Source organism: Heloderma suspectum, chromosome 2 (assembly GCF_057233095.1).
Source record: "Heloderma suspectum isolate Gila_16-S chromosome 2, 16-S_ref, whole genome shotgun sequence".
In the NCBI taxonomy this organism is placed as follows: Eukaryota; Metazoa; Chordata; class Lepidosauria; order Squamata; family Helodermatidae; genus Heloderma; species Heloderma suspectum.
The window spans coordinates 216798500-216813788 of NC_139459.1; the positions used below are offsets into that span (position 1 = coordinate 216798500).

The 15289-nt window shown below is 46.4% G+C and overlaps 1 long non-coding RNA gene across 2 annotated transcripts; it reads left to right on the top strand.

The window, feature by feature from the left end:
- Positions 1–307: 307 nt before the first annotated feature.
- Positions 308–10000, top strand: LOC146354002 (uncharacterized). 2 transcript variants are annotated; one of them, XR_014788254.1, is made up of 3 exons: positions 308–609; positions 4612–4799; positions 8969–10000. It is a non-coding gene; the product is annotated as an uncharacterized LOC146354002 (long non-coding RNA). The 2 variants fall into 2 exon arrangements; XR_014788255.1 differs by having other exon boundaries at positions 589–696; positions 8969–9997.
- The last annotated feature ends 5289 nt before the right edge of the window (positions 10001–15289 follow it).

Sequence of the window (15289 nt, forward strand, 5' to 3'; positions counted from 1 at the left end):
GCAAACATGGCAACCTGAACAGGAACACAGCGAGCTACTGAAAGTAATTTGGGTGTAGGGCTGGCAGTAACATGATTAGTTCTCCTGTCCCTGTCAGGGCTTCTGTGTCCTTAACAAGCAAACACTAGTCTTGTATATTGTTTTATCCTGATATTGATTTGTAGTCATTTTTAATTGTGTGTTACTCTATCGTTGTTCTTGTTTTATGCTATGACCTGCTCTTAGAGGGCCTTCTTGGTGGCACTCCTTGCTGAGGGAGGCCAAGTTCCGTAATGTTTAGAGTAAGTACCACCTCCAGCCAAAAGGCAATGCGGTTCTGTTTATCACTTTACTATGGTTCATAGAATAGTCATAGAACAGTAGGGTTGGAAGGGGCCTACAAGACCATAGCGTCCAACCCTGGTTCTTTGTCTAGTATCTAGTTGTTAGTCCTTCAGGGTTTTCTAGAAGCCTCCTGAGGAGAGCTGTGTGCTGCTGAGGAGCTTGCTGTGAACGAATACACTGTACTCAGTAAAGCAAGTATTGCAACTGGTGGCAGCAGCTTCAAGATGGCGAAAGCCTTATTGGCTGAAAAGAACTTTACTGGCTGCTCAGATGACCTTGGAATAAGTGAGTACCTGGCTGATTTTGAGCTCCCTCTCTGCTGTCCTTCCGGTGGCAGGCAAAGGCCTCTTTATTCAAGTAGGCCTTTGACATGTAAGTGGGTCTGTTGGGTTGGATGCTGTTCTTTATTCTTTTATTGCTATTTTATTGTGTTTTAATGCATTGTTTACTGTTTTAATCAAGTTGTATTTATGATTGTAAAGCCATCTTGAGTGCCACTTTTCCTGGCAGAAAGGCGAGCTACAAATCAAATAAATAAAGCTCAGTCTAAAGAGTGGCTAACAAAAATTTAAATAAAGAAGGGCACAATCCTATGCATGTTTAGGCAGAGAAAAGGCCTACAACTCCCAGCATGCCCCAGCCACCATTGTTGGCTGGGGTATGCTGGGAGTTGTAGGCCTTTTCTCTGTCTAAATACGCATAGGATTGCACCCTAAGAGAGCAATCCTACGACCGCTAGACCGTGTCTAGAAAGCCATAGGATTTTTTGGTTTCTGGGAACCATGTTCCCTGCCCCCCCCCCCTTCCACCTCACAGTTCTTCCCCACCTCTGCACTCATAACCGGAGCACAGAGCGGGCAAAAAGGGGCGTTCCTGGAGGAGGGGAGGGGACTACAAAAGTGTCATTATGACGCTTCCTCTGTGCTGTGAGGCCTCCCCTTCCTGCTCTGAAGTCAGCTGTCTAGCTGCAAATGCAGGGCAGCCAGAGCACAGAGGTGAGGATCCCAGCCATGTTCCACCCACCCTGCATTGGATCGTCGGCCGCCTCCAAACTTGGAGGTGGCTGTCCTGCCCTAGAGCAAGCCTTGGCTGTTTGCAAGCAAGTACAGGGAGCGAGGCAATAGAGTAGTCGAGTTGGCAAACAAATGGTCAAGCACAGAGGTTTCAGTCCAAGGCATTTTAAGCTAAGATGGGAGTGGTCAACAATCCAGGCAGAGGTCAGGATACCTTCAATCAGTCAGGCAGCAAGGAGCAGGCAGCAGTGGGAGTAGTCAAGATAACAGGCAAGAGGACAAACACAGTAAAGCAGTCAGGTGCGGTACACAGTTGAGAAGCAGGGTCATTGGGCAGCCCAAGAGGTCAGGAACCGGAGCATCAGACACAGGACACACTACAGGAGGCAAGGCCCATGGCAGAGGCTGGAAGGATCAAGTTGTTTCAACCCTGGCTGGGTTTCCAGTGCAGGCTTTTACGCTCCAAGCCAACCAGACCCCAACCAGAGTCAGCTGTAGCAATCAGGGCTCCCTTCCCAAAGCCTACCCCTGGGGAGTCTCTTTCTCCTGAGGAGACCTCCTCTGGAGGCAAGCACTCCTTTGCACACAAGTCCTGCTAGCCTGCCTCTTGAGGCGATGACGCTCCCAGGGATCAGGGGGTGGCTCAGTCTCTGCCTCAGGGGCAGAGTCCCTCTCTCCTGACCTGGATGGTCCAGCAGCCACTTCCCCCGAGGTTTCAGGCCCCTGTGGAGCTGGTGGCAGGCCCTGGGCTGGGGTATCCTGGGCTTCTGGGACCTCCAGCTCCTCCTCTGAGGAAGACTCCTTCAGTTGGGGCATGACAGCGGCCAACTATCCTGATAGGATTGCGCCCTAAGATTCCCTGCTGATAGTTTCCCAGGCAGTAACTACAGTGATGTGACAAGCTTTACCTGCTGAATTTCCTCCAATTTAAATGTGCAAGCACCCTGCCAGGAAAAAAGTCAGCAACCCTATTGTGTGTGTTACCAGCTTCTGGACCAGAAGGTCAGAGGGCAGGTTGGCTTGCCCTGCATGTTATTTGAGCAATGGTGGTGTAAACAACAAGCCAGGGGTAATGCTGTTGATTTCGTAACAACAATCCGGGCACTGCAATGGTGGAAGCAAGACTTTCCGTCCATTGAGCTATCCCTAGCATGGGTGGATATTTTTAATATTTTATCATGCTCCTGACAGTTTTAGGACTGCAAAATGTCCTGGGCTCTGTATGAGTGTGTTTTCATTCCTTACCCTGCCTGAAAGGAAACAGATAGGCATTTAGAAGAGCATGAATAGTAAGTTCAGGAGCTGGAATGGCTTCTCCCAAAGGGACCGTATTGCTGACTCTTTCATTGCAAATTTAACTATTTCCTGCCTCTGGATCTCACCAGCTGTTGAAATAAGGTATTTTTGTTGCTGTTGTTCCTTTAGCACAGCCTTCCTCAACATGGTGCTGTCAGATATTTTTAAATCAGAATTTCATTCTAGTTGTGCTAATTTGCATTAGTGCTAATGCGCACTTCCACAAATGTGCAAGTGTGTGTTAGCCTGCAACTTGCAACTGCACATTACCACTTATGCACACTTATGATAATGTGTGTTAGCACAAATCCCCCCCAAAGTGGAAAACCAGTCTGGAAGTCAGTGAAATCTGTATGACTCAGAAAAAGCCAGTGTGCTGCGGAATCTGCAGGTCGGATTCATAGAAGTCGGAACTCATACGAATCTGTTGCAGATTTGTCTGACATCCTTAGTGATGGTGCTATAAAAGCCTCACCTGGAGGCTCCCTAAGTCCCATTGAACACCATTGTCTTAGAGCATCATCCTATGCATATTGAAGGGCCTCTACACAGTCGAACCCAGACCACAAGACGTTGCCTTGCAATTGGATTGCTAGGTGAATCCCTTTGAGAACAATGTGATACATACATATGGTTGAGTTTCCTTCCTATTCAAGCAAAGAGGCCCATTTCTGGTTTGTGGCTTCCTCTCCCACTCCAGGTTGACGGGGCTCTCCTTTCCTGAGGTGGAGGGAAGGAAACAGCACCGTAACCAGTTGGTGTGTGGGAGGAGCAGCTTCATGCCACACAAGTAAACACGGTTTACCCTCCTCTTGTGCTAATCAGTTATGGTTCTACTGATATGAATGTATATGTTTATAATGCTTGGAGCAACCACAGTCTTTGTAGAGGCTCGCAGTTCTTCTTCTTACTACAGCAGAGGAAAGTCTCCTTTTGTTAATAGGGCTGTTGCCACATTTTATTCTAATTTTAGAATAAAACAGTTTTAACAGCCTGCCTAAAACTGAACACAGGAGGGACCAGCCTCACTTCCTTTGGGAGAGAATTCCACAGGTTGGGTGCCACCACAGAGAAGGCTTTACCTTGTGTTTCCACCAGCCCAGCTTCTCCTGGTGGTGGAACACACAGTAGGGCATTCAAAGAAGATCTTAAATGATGGTCATATGGTTCAGTGTTTTGCAGACAGTGTCTTTTGCCAGTCTGGGGGATCCGACAGCAAATGCCTGACCTTGCTACCCTCTGAAGCTGGCCCTAGATAAATATACAATCTCTCTATGCGCTACTTTACACCTCACATTTTCTCTACACATAAATTATCCTATACCTGTATAGAAGGAGACATTTTCCAGCTGCAGTTTTCCCCATCACAGCGCAGCAATGACCTCAGAAAACCACCACCCCAGCTGGTATTTGCCTTTCTACCTATCTCTTAAAGTTCTCAGAATTTGGAGCTGGTAACTATAGGCTCCTTCCTTTAAACCCTGGTTTAGGAGGAACCAAAAGCATTTAAGTACACTTGAGATGCTGCAGAAAGTAACTCCCTGATAGGGTAATTGCAGCTGCCCATGGCTGGGGCATTAAAGCTGAGAGAGAGGCGCATGGCAGTAACAGGCTAGGAAAGAAAGCCGCGAGGGGGAAATTTTCTTTTCCTTTTTGTTATACAGAGATACACTGAACCAAGGCTCAAATCCTGGCACATACATTGAATAGTGGCCTTCAGCAAGTTGTGGCATCCGAGGGTCAAACCAGACATTACATTGCTTGTGTGAAAACTTATGGGCACACATACTTTCCTTGATTCATATGATCCTTTGCTTCGTGGTCCTGAGATTTGTGATCTTTTGTCCACACTTTAAATTACTTCTGTGTTTTCTGACAAGTTCTCCACCACACACCTGTTTTTTAAATACCTGTATGCAGTTTGGGCTTGGGGCCAAGTTACCTGAAAGATAATCTCCTCCCATATGTACCTGCCCAGACCCTACGATCATCTTCAGTGGTCCTTCTTTGGGAGCCCCCAGCAAATGAAGCGAGTTGGATGGCTACTAAGTAGAGGGCCTTTTTTGCTGTGGCTCCTGGTTATGGAATAAGCTTCCCAAAGAGGCTCGCCTGGCACCTACATTGTGCTCTTTCTGCTGCCAGATGAAGACCTTTTTATTTTCCCAGGCAAGTTAGACTTTTAGTTCTGTTGTTTTAAATCTGTTATTGCATTTTAAATCTCTGCATTGCTGCTAGGTTTTATTTTGATTTTACTTCTATACTGTAGTTTTAAACTTTTAAATTTTATATTGTATTTTATGCTGTATTTTGTGGTTTAATTGTTGTGAACAACTCAATGAGCTTTGATTCTTGGGTGGTATAGAAATGTAATACATAAATAAGTAAAGATACCTATATGCTGTCCCGCAAGCTCTTTTGGCGGCACCTGCCTTTGTATACTATTCCTTTCCATTTGCTTTTCATCCACTGTCCCCATTCTAATTATCTTGAGTCCACTGTGTTTAGCGCATGAGTCGGACACGACTGAACGACTGAACAACAACAACAACAAAGGCAAAGGGGGCAGGGCCAAAATACAACTCCCTCCCCCCAGCATATTTTAGCTAAAAGATTTTACTGCCAGTAACTAAGCCTTAGAAGAGACATGTCAACCTTTTAGAATGGAAAAAAGCTGGGAAACTATCAAATAATTGGCTGTTAGGGGAAAGGGGAAGGGAGCATTGCCATCTGGGAAAACTTGGAGGGTTGGATTTGGCCCAGTCAGGCCTGGGGTTCTACACTGCTGCTGTAGACCTTGAGAAGGTGTGAGCCTGCAAAAGATCTGAAGGAGCTGGGACAGTGGGGCAAGTGATACTGATAGTGGAGAAAGTGGTATAGTCATCCCCCATCCCCAGTCTTCACATATTCCATGAATCCCCACAGGAGGAGGAGGAGAAACATGCAGCTATCTGCATATGTTCCTTCTCCATCTATAAAGCAGGAATGAAGATGTCTGTGTCTCTGAAGCAATCTTTTAACATGGTGACAATTCAGCGATCACATGAGAAATGTGCATTTAATCACTGCATTATCAATATCCTGAATGTCTTTAAAAATAATTGCATTAACAGCTGTTTCAGAATTCAAACTGAAACCTGTTTGGAGAAGTTTTACTGTCCCCTCAAGTAGCTTCTGGAAGCTTCAAGTAGCTTGAAGACCAGAGCTGAACAGAGAAGTAACAATGATGTAGCTGGAGACAGCGATGTGTAGTCTAGCTTGTTGTAGGATCAGATGAACCTTTGGATGAGATTTAGGTTAGGGGCAGGGGGTGGGTGGAGTGATCAGCGCTGCTGGTTTTAATCAGCCAAGCACATGGGAGTTGAACTGCAAGTCCAAACAGCATTGGGACCCAGGGCTGGCCCAAGAGATTTTGCTGCCTGAGGCAAAAGACAAGATGGGTACTCCGGGGAAGTACTAGTTCCCCTCTACTCAGCACTGGTTAGGCCTCATCCGGAGTACTGTCTCCAGTTCTGGGCACCACACTTTTAGAAGGATGCAAACCAACTGCAGAGGGTTCAGAGGAGGGCAACAAAGATGATCAGGGGACTGGAAACAAAGCCCTATGAGGAGAGACTGAAAGAAGTGGGCATGTTTAGCCTTGAGAAGAGAAGATTGAGGGGAGATATGATAGCGCTCTTCAAGTACTTGAAAGGTTGTCACAGAGAGGAAGGCCAGGATCTCTTCTCGATCATCCCAGAGTGCAGGACATGGAATAATGGGCTCAAGTTACAGGAAGCCAGATTCTGGCTGAACATCAGGAGAAACTTCCTGGCTGTTAGAGCAATATGACAATGGAACCAATTACCTAGGGAGGTAGTGGGCTCTCCTACACTGGTGGCATTCAAGATGAGGCTGGACAGCCATCTGTCGGGGATGCTCTGACTTGGATTCCTGCATTGAGCAGGGAGTTGGACTCGATGGCCTTGTAGGCCCCTTCCAACTCTACTATTCTGTGATTCTATCATTCTATGGCGCCCCCTTCCATTCCATGTATGAAAGCTGACTGGATTGGTGGTTGAATCTTTCTTCAGCACTGGCAATGGGACAGCATCCTTCACCACACCTGAAGGCAGCAAGCTAGCTTAGGGGGTGCAGGCAGGCCATGTGACTCACAGCTCTAACGCCTTGATGTCACCTCTCAGCATTTGCCACCTGAGGTGACTGTTTCACTCAGCCTAATGGTAGGATCAACCCTGTTGGGACCAGAGCTGGATGGAACACTGCTGGGACAGATTCACAGGAGGGTTGGTGCAAAGGCCGTTGCTGGCCAGGAGGTCCACCAGAGGTCCACCAGAATGGGGGCTGGAATAAGGATGCAGGCAAGTGGAAGGGGGAGCTGGTAGGCAGGTGGGTAGAGGAAAGGCAGGCAAAGAGCTGGAGCAAGACTAGGGAGCAACACAAGCAAAGGCTTAAGAGTGATATATCCCCAGGTAAGGCCTAGAGCCTAGGCCTGATCCAGAACTATGCTGGGACCTGACGCGATAATACTGCTGCTTCTGTTCCTCTGCTGGAAGTAGCTCATTGAAAGGCGCACCAGTGAGCAGGCAAGGAAGCTCTGGATTTGGCTTCTAGCAGATCCTGACAGCACTTTTGTGCTGCAGGGAAAACTGATGGACCCACCTTTAGGTAGCTTCACCCCCAGCTCATGTTATTGTTTTGCATAAATAGCTGCTGTGACTTGGTTCTGATGGCCTGTCTTAGGGCAGCTAATAAACATGTGCATAACACAGCTCTGTTATCGCCATGCTCCACCAGTGTTTGCCTTAGGAGGTTAGAAGCTAAAACTGACCTTTAGGTTTTTTTTAGCATGATTTAGCAGTCAAGCTAACCTCTAACTGGAGCATTCCTCAGCTCCTTCTTGGGATTTCCATCACCTCCGTCTTCTGACATTGATGGTCACACTGAAGGCAGCTTGAGGACCGTGTGCGTCAATCAGTAACCATGCCCTGCTTTGGAGAACAGTACTGAATGTTTGACTTTTAAGAGGAGGAGGAGGAGTTGGCTGTTCCCACGGGTAATTTTCAGCAAATTGGGAGTGTTTGGAGATCATTCGGGGCACGTGATGTCGTGGCCATCCTGCAGCCATCCTGGAGATTTTAGCCGGAAAAGCTGTTTTTTCCCAGACTACTTTAAGTCCAATTATTTTCCTTAAGTTGGGTTCTCTGCACTTTTGCTGTTGTGTGCCCCAACACTCCACATTTACTTTGATTATGCTAGCCCTGCCCAGGGGTGTGTCTTTCACCGTGACCCTGGTCAAGGGCTGTTCCCCATCCCTGTGTTTCCCAGCACAAACCTATGTTTGTCTACTCAGAAGTAAGTCCCATTGTGGTTAATGAGGCTTATTCCCTAAATGCATATTCCTGAAGTTATGTGGGATTCCATGTAATAATGCAGGAGTAGCAGAGGGGAGCCTGGACCGGGGGGGGGGGGGGAGAACAAGCCTCTCTTATTGGTTGAGCAGCCCCTGCCAGTCTGATGACGTTCAGCTGCATACCCCACCCCACTCCACCCAGAGGTATGTTCCTGTCAAGCGGATTATAAAGGTATGGTGCACTCTGCTTTTCTTGGTTCGTGTGTCCCTGCCAGACCAAAGCCAATTCTGTCAGCAATCTGGGTAATCCTCAATTCACTTCTCCTTCCGTTGTTGTGAAGATCCTTGTTAATCTTGGATGCCACTTTGCTGCATGCAAAGTGGCTAAAAACAGGTGGATGAGTTGCATATAGTTTGACAGCACAAAGGCAAACTATGGAATTTGCTACCACAAGACATTGTGATGGCTTTGAAATTCCTGGAGAAGAAGGCTATCAATGGCTACTAGTCCTGATGCCTCTATGCTACCTCCAGTAATCACAGGCTATAGGGCTATGTACACCCGTTGCTGGGGAACATGGGCAGGAGGGTGCTGTTGCACTCATGTCCTGCTTGTGGGTCTCCCATCAACAGCTGGTTGTCACCGTGTGAACAGAGTGCTGGACTAGACGGACCCTTGGTCTGATCCAGCACGGCTCTTCTTATGTTATTATGAGAACTCTTGAGACCATAGGCAAGGCTTTAAGTTGCAGCACTTGGAATATGTTTTGGTTGTCTGACTCCTAAGTTTAATTTCTTCTAAAATACATTTCTAGCCCTCATGATTATAGAGAGATGCTTTGAAAATGGGTGGGGAGGGTTTGAAGGTGTAGAAAGAGTTTTGATAGCTCTCCCATCTTGCTACAAAGGTAAAAAAAAACCCCACTGCTGTTCTGAAACTCACTAAACTTTTATTAAAAGTCTCTCTCTCTCTCTCTCTCTGCAGCTCAGCCTGGTAGGGCTGGTGTTGGGGGTCGGCATCCTTGGGCGCCTGCTGAGGCCAACCATGCTTCATCAGGAGGCTCACAACTGATCACCAGAGCTCCCTGGCCCTGCTGCTCCTTCCCATAAACTTTGAGACATTCATACATTGCTGGGAGTAATATATAGTTTATTATATACGCTTAGGATCTTTGATGACAAATGCATTGGCCTGGATGTCTCCAGCCAGTCACCTCAGTTAGAAGAAAGGAAAAGACAAAGAACATTTTCTCAGTCCTTATTGTATTGTTCTCACACCCTAAGACCCTTGGGGTCTTTCTTCCCTAAACAGGTGCAAACTGCATTCAGCAGGATTTCAAAGGAGAATTGATTCTTTTGGGGTCTGTTTGAAAGGCTACTTCTTTTCTTAGACCCTTCCCCCTGCAATAGCCAGCCCCCCTCTCTAAATTAGCGAGTTTGCTGTGAAGCTTTCCTTAGCCACTGAAGAGTCAAACAAAGAGCCCTTATTCACCGTCAGTGCTAACACAACCCAGCAAGTCAGACAGCTGTGTAGTGCCTTTGCAATCTGAAGTGGTCCATTATGGTTCATCCTCTGCCGCTGTGCGCCACAGCTGAATGGAACTGTGAGAAAACTGAATGCCTTTCTCTACTCCTCTGTGCTATTTCCTCCTTCCAGCAACAGAGGGAACCTTTTAGTGGGAAAATGCTCATAGCAAGCAGGTTCCCCCTAGAAGTGTCTCGGATAAGAAAGACCAGCCTCCTTGCAGGCTTAGAGGAGGCAGCAGGTGCAACGAGAGAGGGAGCATGTTTGTTTAGGATACATATCTGGGGTTGGCTCTTCGCCCAGGTTGGCCACCTGATCTGTTCCCAAGGAAGAAGATTATCACCTCAAGGGGCAGGGGGAAGTAGGGGGATGCATGGGAGAAAGGTTGCCAAGTTTCGATGGTGTGCTTTTCTTTTATTGTGGTACTTGTGCTGGGCTCTGTCTCTGGGAAATCTATCAATTTGAGTAAAGTGTACAGCCATTATTATTATTATTATTATTATTATTATTATTATTTCTCTGAGTGAATGGGGCAACTTGCACTTTGCTTTGCTTGCCATTGGCTCAAAAGCAAGTCTATGAAGAAAACAGCCGGAGTGGTGCTTTCCCTGCCTGATTGGTTTGCTTCCCTTGGTGGGATTGTTTCAGAGGCGGAGGGGTTGTGGGTGCGGAGAATGGTGAGCGGTATTGGGCCAGGAGTGACTTGGGATAGTAGATATGAGAAGAGTTAGGCTATGGCAATGACCTTTGGGGTGGGGAAATGGCTCCCAGGGTGTACTCAGTACTGTATATTGCTAACCTGAACTGAAGGGAGCTGGTGATGATACATGCCATGCAGAAACACACAGTTAGGAGCAGGTTTGCTCTCATCTGTGTTATATAACTCAGCCTTCCCCAACCTGGTGCCCTCCAGATGCGTGTCCTGCAACTCCTGCATGTCAGCAGAACCCTATTGGGTAGGGATGATAAGAGTTGTAGTTCAACATTTTGGGAGGGCACCAGATTGGGCATTACAATTCTGTGTATTACAGTTCTGTGTAAGAGAAGGAACTCTCCGCAACTCACTAAACTACAGTTCCCAAGATTATTTTGGTGGATGATGGTTGAAGTGGCATAAAATTTATGTAAGTGGTAGCCTAGAGATATACATCTCTCCCATGACCCCAATCATATGATAAAACCACATTTATCAATTGGTCGCTAACAGGTAAAACTGCTGTGATCAACCAGCACGAGGTGGAGTTGCAGGATGGCTCTGCATTTGCCCCTCCCGCACACGTGCACACCCACCCTGACCCAACTGTGTTTGTGGGTGAACAAGTTTTCTCAACCGTTTACCACAAGAGGGCCTGAAATTCGGTGCAGCAACAGGCAAGCCTGTACACAAACTCTGCACTGGTGTCTGTCAAGCTGCGATATGTACTTGTGTCCGGTCGTGATCTGTGATTAATGTTTCAGTCATGGTTTCATGAAAACACACACATTTTATCGCTTTTTTTTTTAAGGCACACAGCTCTGCATTGTGTGCAGTAGCCCACAGTAACGCATTGTTACAGATCACTGCTTCTTATCCTTTCGGGCAATTGCTGAATAATGGGACTGCTGGATTGGGATGGTCAGAAGGCACCCTCTTTCACTGAGTCCGACTATTGGTCCAGTGGTTGCTTTTAATGGTGGCAGTTCTCCCAAGATCTCAAGCAGAGGTATTTTCCTACCCTGTACTGGAGTTGTGGAAGTGCTAGGAACTGAATCTGGGACCCACCTTCCACATGCCAAACAGGTACTGTGCCACTCACCTACAGCAGGTGATAAGCCAGGCATGGAGTGGTTATGTCCCATCACAATAATGGCTGTTGCACAAATGAAATGTGTAAAATTCACCTGGTTGTAGTGCAGTTAATTTGTATTGGTATTCAGGTGTTCCCTGTATACATCACTGGGAGTGCTAGTAAGAACAAGGCCAATTTTTTTTAATGTAATACACCTGCAAAAGTTCATTCAGTATATGAATTTGATGCAATACAGGTGTATAAAGTATGCACGTAGTAGATGCTGCATTACTCAAAGCTTTGTTCCTGAAAGCGAGTTATGTGGGGAAGGGGCTGTAGCTCAGTGGTGGAGCAGATGCTTTGAATGCAGATGGTCCCAGGTTCAATCTCTGGCATTTTCAGGGCCCCGTGTACATGGCACTGCTTTCACCCTTCACTCCGTCGCAACTACACAGCATTTCAGCTTCAAATTAGCTTCTGCTGGGATACACTTGGGATTTATTGCAGGCTTCCCTAACAAACTCCGCTGTGCCCCTTTTTTTACCATTATATTTTAATGCTCAGCTGTGCAGTCCTGTGAGTGTGTGTGTGTGGGGGGGTGACACTTCAGTGGCTGTTTTGTATTTTAGGGGTTATGTTGTGTCTGTCCGTCCCTTGTTAGGTAAAAAGCGGGTGTTCTGTGCTCCTACCTTTCCATGCGAACTGTTTGTCAGTTCCCCAGCCTGAGACTGTTGCGATGGTTGGCACTCACAAGCATGAGCGGTATGTGCCTACCCATTGCTCTGAAATGGTGGCCGGAGCGAAGTTGGTCCTCCCCCAAGACCCCCTCGGCCCTTGGGCAGTGAGTCCAAACGCAACTGTTGTGAAGATACGAAGCTGCAAAAACATGCAAAAGTGTGATTAAATACCTGAAAACGCCTCTCTGTGCCTCTGTAACTGCACAGCTGCAAAGGGACGGGGGAAGTAAAGGGGCATCACAGAGTGACACAAGCACTACACACACCTACAACACGCCCACTACAAAATGTGAAGTCGGTTTGGGGAAGGGACAGATGGCTTACAAACGTGGGAAACCCGCAGCAAACGAAAAACATCGCAGCAAAACGCCTCCTTGGAAATCCACATTTTCTGGGAGAAGACCATGGATGGCTGTGAAGTGGCAACTACTTTGTCTGTCCCGAAGGACCTGGATTCGCAGCAGCCCTGGAGTAAAAGGCTCGTGTAGATGGGGCCCAGGTAGGGCTGGAAAAACTCCTGCCTGAAACCCCGGAGAGCTGCTGCTGCTAGTCAGTGTTGACAGTTCTGGGCTGGATGGTCTGACGTAGGATAAGGCAACTTCCTCTGTTGATATGTGTGATCACCCTGTTTCCATTTGTCCCTATATCATCAGTGTGTATCTACAGAAAAGCAGTGCAACTGGGGCTGCTTCTAGATGAGACTTTTATCCTTCCATCGCCCTGCCTCATTCACCAAATTTTACAGGGGGTCCAGAGGTCATCATCTTCCACTTGTAACCCTCCTGTGTTTTCCCACTGCTTCTTCTGTCTTTTTTCTTACCACACAAATTCCATTAAGGAAAGAAGATGGAATTGCTGATCAACACCTTCTAATTAGTAGTGTTAGGAGCCCTCTGTCTGGAAGCACCCTAGGAAGAAAACCAAAACTGCTGTGTTTTTTTTTTTTTAATTGTTTGGCTCTCTTGAGTATGGTATTTACAGAAGACCTCAGTGATTAAAATAGCTCCTGGCCTGTAACCCTTTCTTCTTTTCTTTGCCCTCCCCTCTTTTTTTAATTAGCCCTTCACATGTGCGTGCACCCCCTCCCCCCAATCTTCCCTGTTTATTTGTGTCAGGTTTTGTGTCAGGGCTTCCCAAAACGAAGTTCAAGAAACTGTTTTAGGGTGCTTCTAGACAGAGGGCTCTTAGTGCTATCAGTTAAAAGACATTGTGCAGCTATTCCTCCCCCCCCCCCCCTGAATTGATTTTTTGCAGAAAGGAAAAAAAGATGGAAGAAGTGGCAGGAAAACAAGGGAGGGTTACAGACGGAAGGCAACATTGTCTGGACCCCCTGTTAAATTCCGTGAATGAAGCAGTGTACGATTGCACACAAATAGAGACATGGTTGCAATGTCCTTATTCTCATATGAAGAAGGGACACTGCCCAAGCCCCCCACCCCACCCCAAATAACATGTTGCTGAAAGGTCTACGTCTACACATTGAGTTCTGTTTTCATTGCTCTGCTGTAGCCTGTCCTGTACCATTTTGAAAGCTAAGAAGGTGTTTAACTTTAAAGAAAAGCCTTCAAAAAAACAAAACAAACCCCTCTCGCTGTTACTCGGTTCAAGATGAGCCCCGCAAGCACCTTAATGTTCACTACGTGTCAGTGCGTGTGCAGAAACCTGAAGAGTGGCAAATCTAGCTATATTTTATTGGCATCCTAAGAAGGTAAAAGTAGGGATTTACTAGGGCCAGGGGCCAGGACCAGACTGGAGGGTATGTAAGAAAAATGGCTACGCTCAGGTGCTGACTAGAGGAAGAAGCTCACAAATCTCTTGGGGGCTGTGATTTCCTTTCCTTGTAGGTTTTAGCCCTGGCACCTGTCATTTAATCCCTGCCCCTGGATATGATGGCCAGGTGTTCTCTTTTACACAGGACAGCCCTTTATTTGAAGGCATCCTCTGTTTGAAGAGGTGTCCAGTTCTTTATGAAGATAAAGAACCAGGAGAAGGGAGAGCCAGCACAAGCCTTGGAGCTGCCCATCCACAGTTTGCACCTGGTCAGCACACTGAGCAGCCACACAGGATGCCTGGTCGCAATCTTCCGCACTAGGGTGAGACATACTATCCTCCTGTTTAAATTATAATCATTATTTCTAAATTAGCATCTGTACACATAAATTAGCATATGCAATTTTTTGGCGAATAGGTTCCTCTTTTGTCTTCTTTTCTGGCGATTCACAAGCGGCCACCCTACCCCTGGAATAAAGGTGAGAAGGGGTAAAGGGAAGACCAGGAATGCTCCAGATGGTGGTTCCTAGGGCAACTCAGTCATTGCTGTTATGCTGTAACTGCCTTTGCGGTCACTGCCATTTTAGCGTTTGCTCAAAACACTTTCTGACATCTTTCACGTGTGATGAGGGCAATTGGACAAAACTTTAGAATTGCAGTTGAATTTCTGCAGTTTGGTAGGTGTGGTGTTTTGTTCTTGTGTACATCCTGGTATGTTTTGCCCACACTAGTGGGTGGGGAAGGAATAATTCACCCAAGCTGACTTTTAAGAGCATTTTTTCAATTGCTTGGGTAATTTTCACTAAAGTGCTTGTTTATTTGAGTGCTGTAAGTAATAAATAATAAATATTGCCCAGATGTAAAATATATTAGAAATTGTTGGGGGCAAATGCTAAAATGGCAGTGACTCCAAAGGTAGTGCAGGGGGATAATCAATTAAAAACAAAAATAGCACTACAATGCTCTTTCATTTAAGTACTATTGTTTAAAAATATAATATATATTATATAAAATTTAAATATTACCAAAAGCATTTTAGTACTAATTAGAAAATTGTCCCCCCCCCTTTTTAGCACAGTGATAAAACACCACTTAACTGGAAAACCAACACTGAAAGTAGGCTGAAGTAGTGATAACAACAAAGAGTCTTGTGGCACCTTAAAGACTAACAAGTGTATTCTGCCATAAGCTTTTATGGAATACAGCCCACTTCATCAGATGCATGGAGTAGGCTGTAGTCCACAAAAGCTTATGTCAGAATATGTTTGTTCATCTTTAAGGTGTGACAAGACCCTTTGTTGATTTTGCGGCAATAGACTAACATGGCTGCTGTCCCTCTGGGGATTGCTGAAGTGGTGCTAGGTTCAACTGCCCAATATGTTGCTACACACATCAAAACCAAGCCTCTTTACAAAGAAAGAAGAGTAGAGCTGTAGCAACTGACACCAGCAGAGCTCATGCTACTGTTCCATTCTGTCAGGGGAACTTGCAGTTGGTTGGAAACT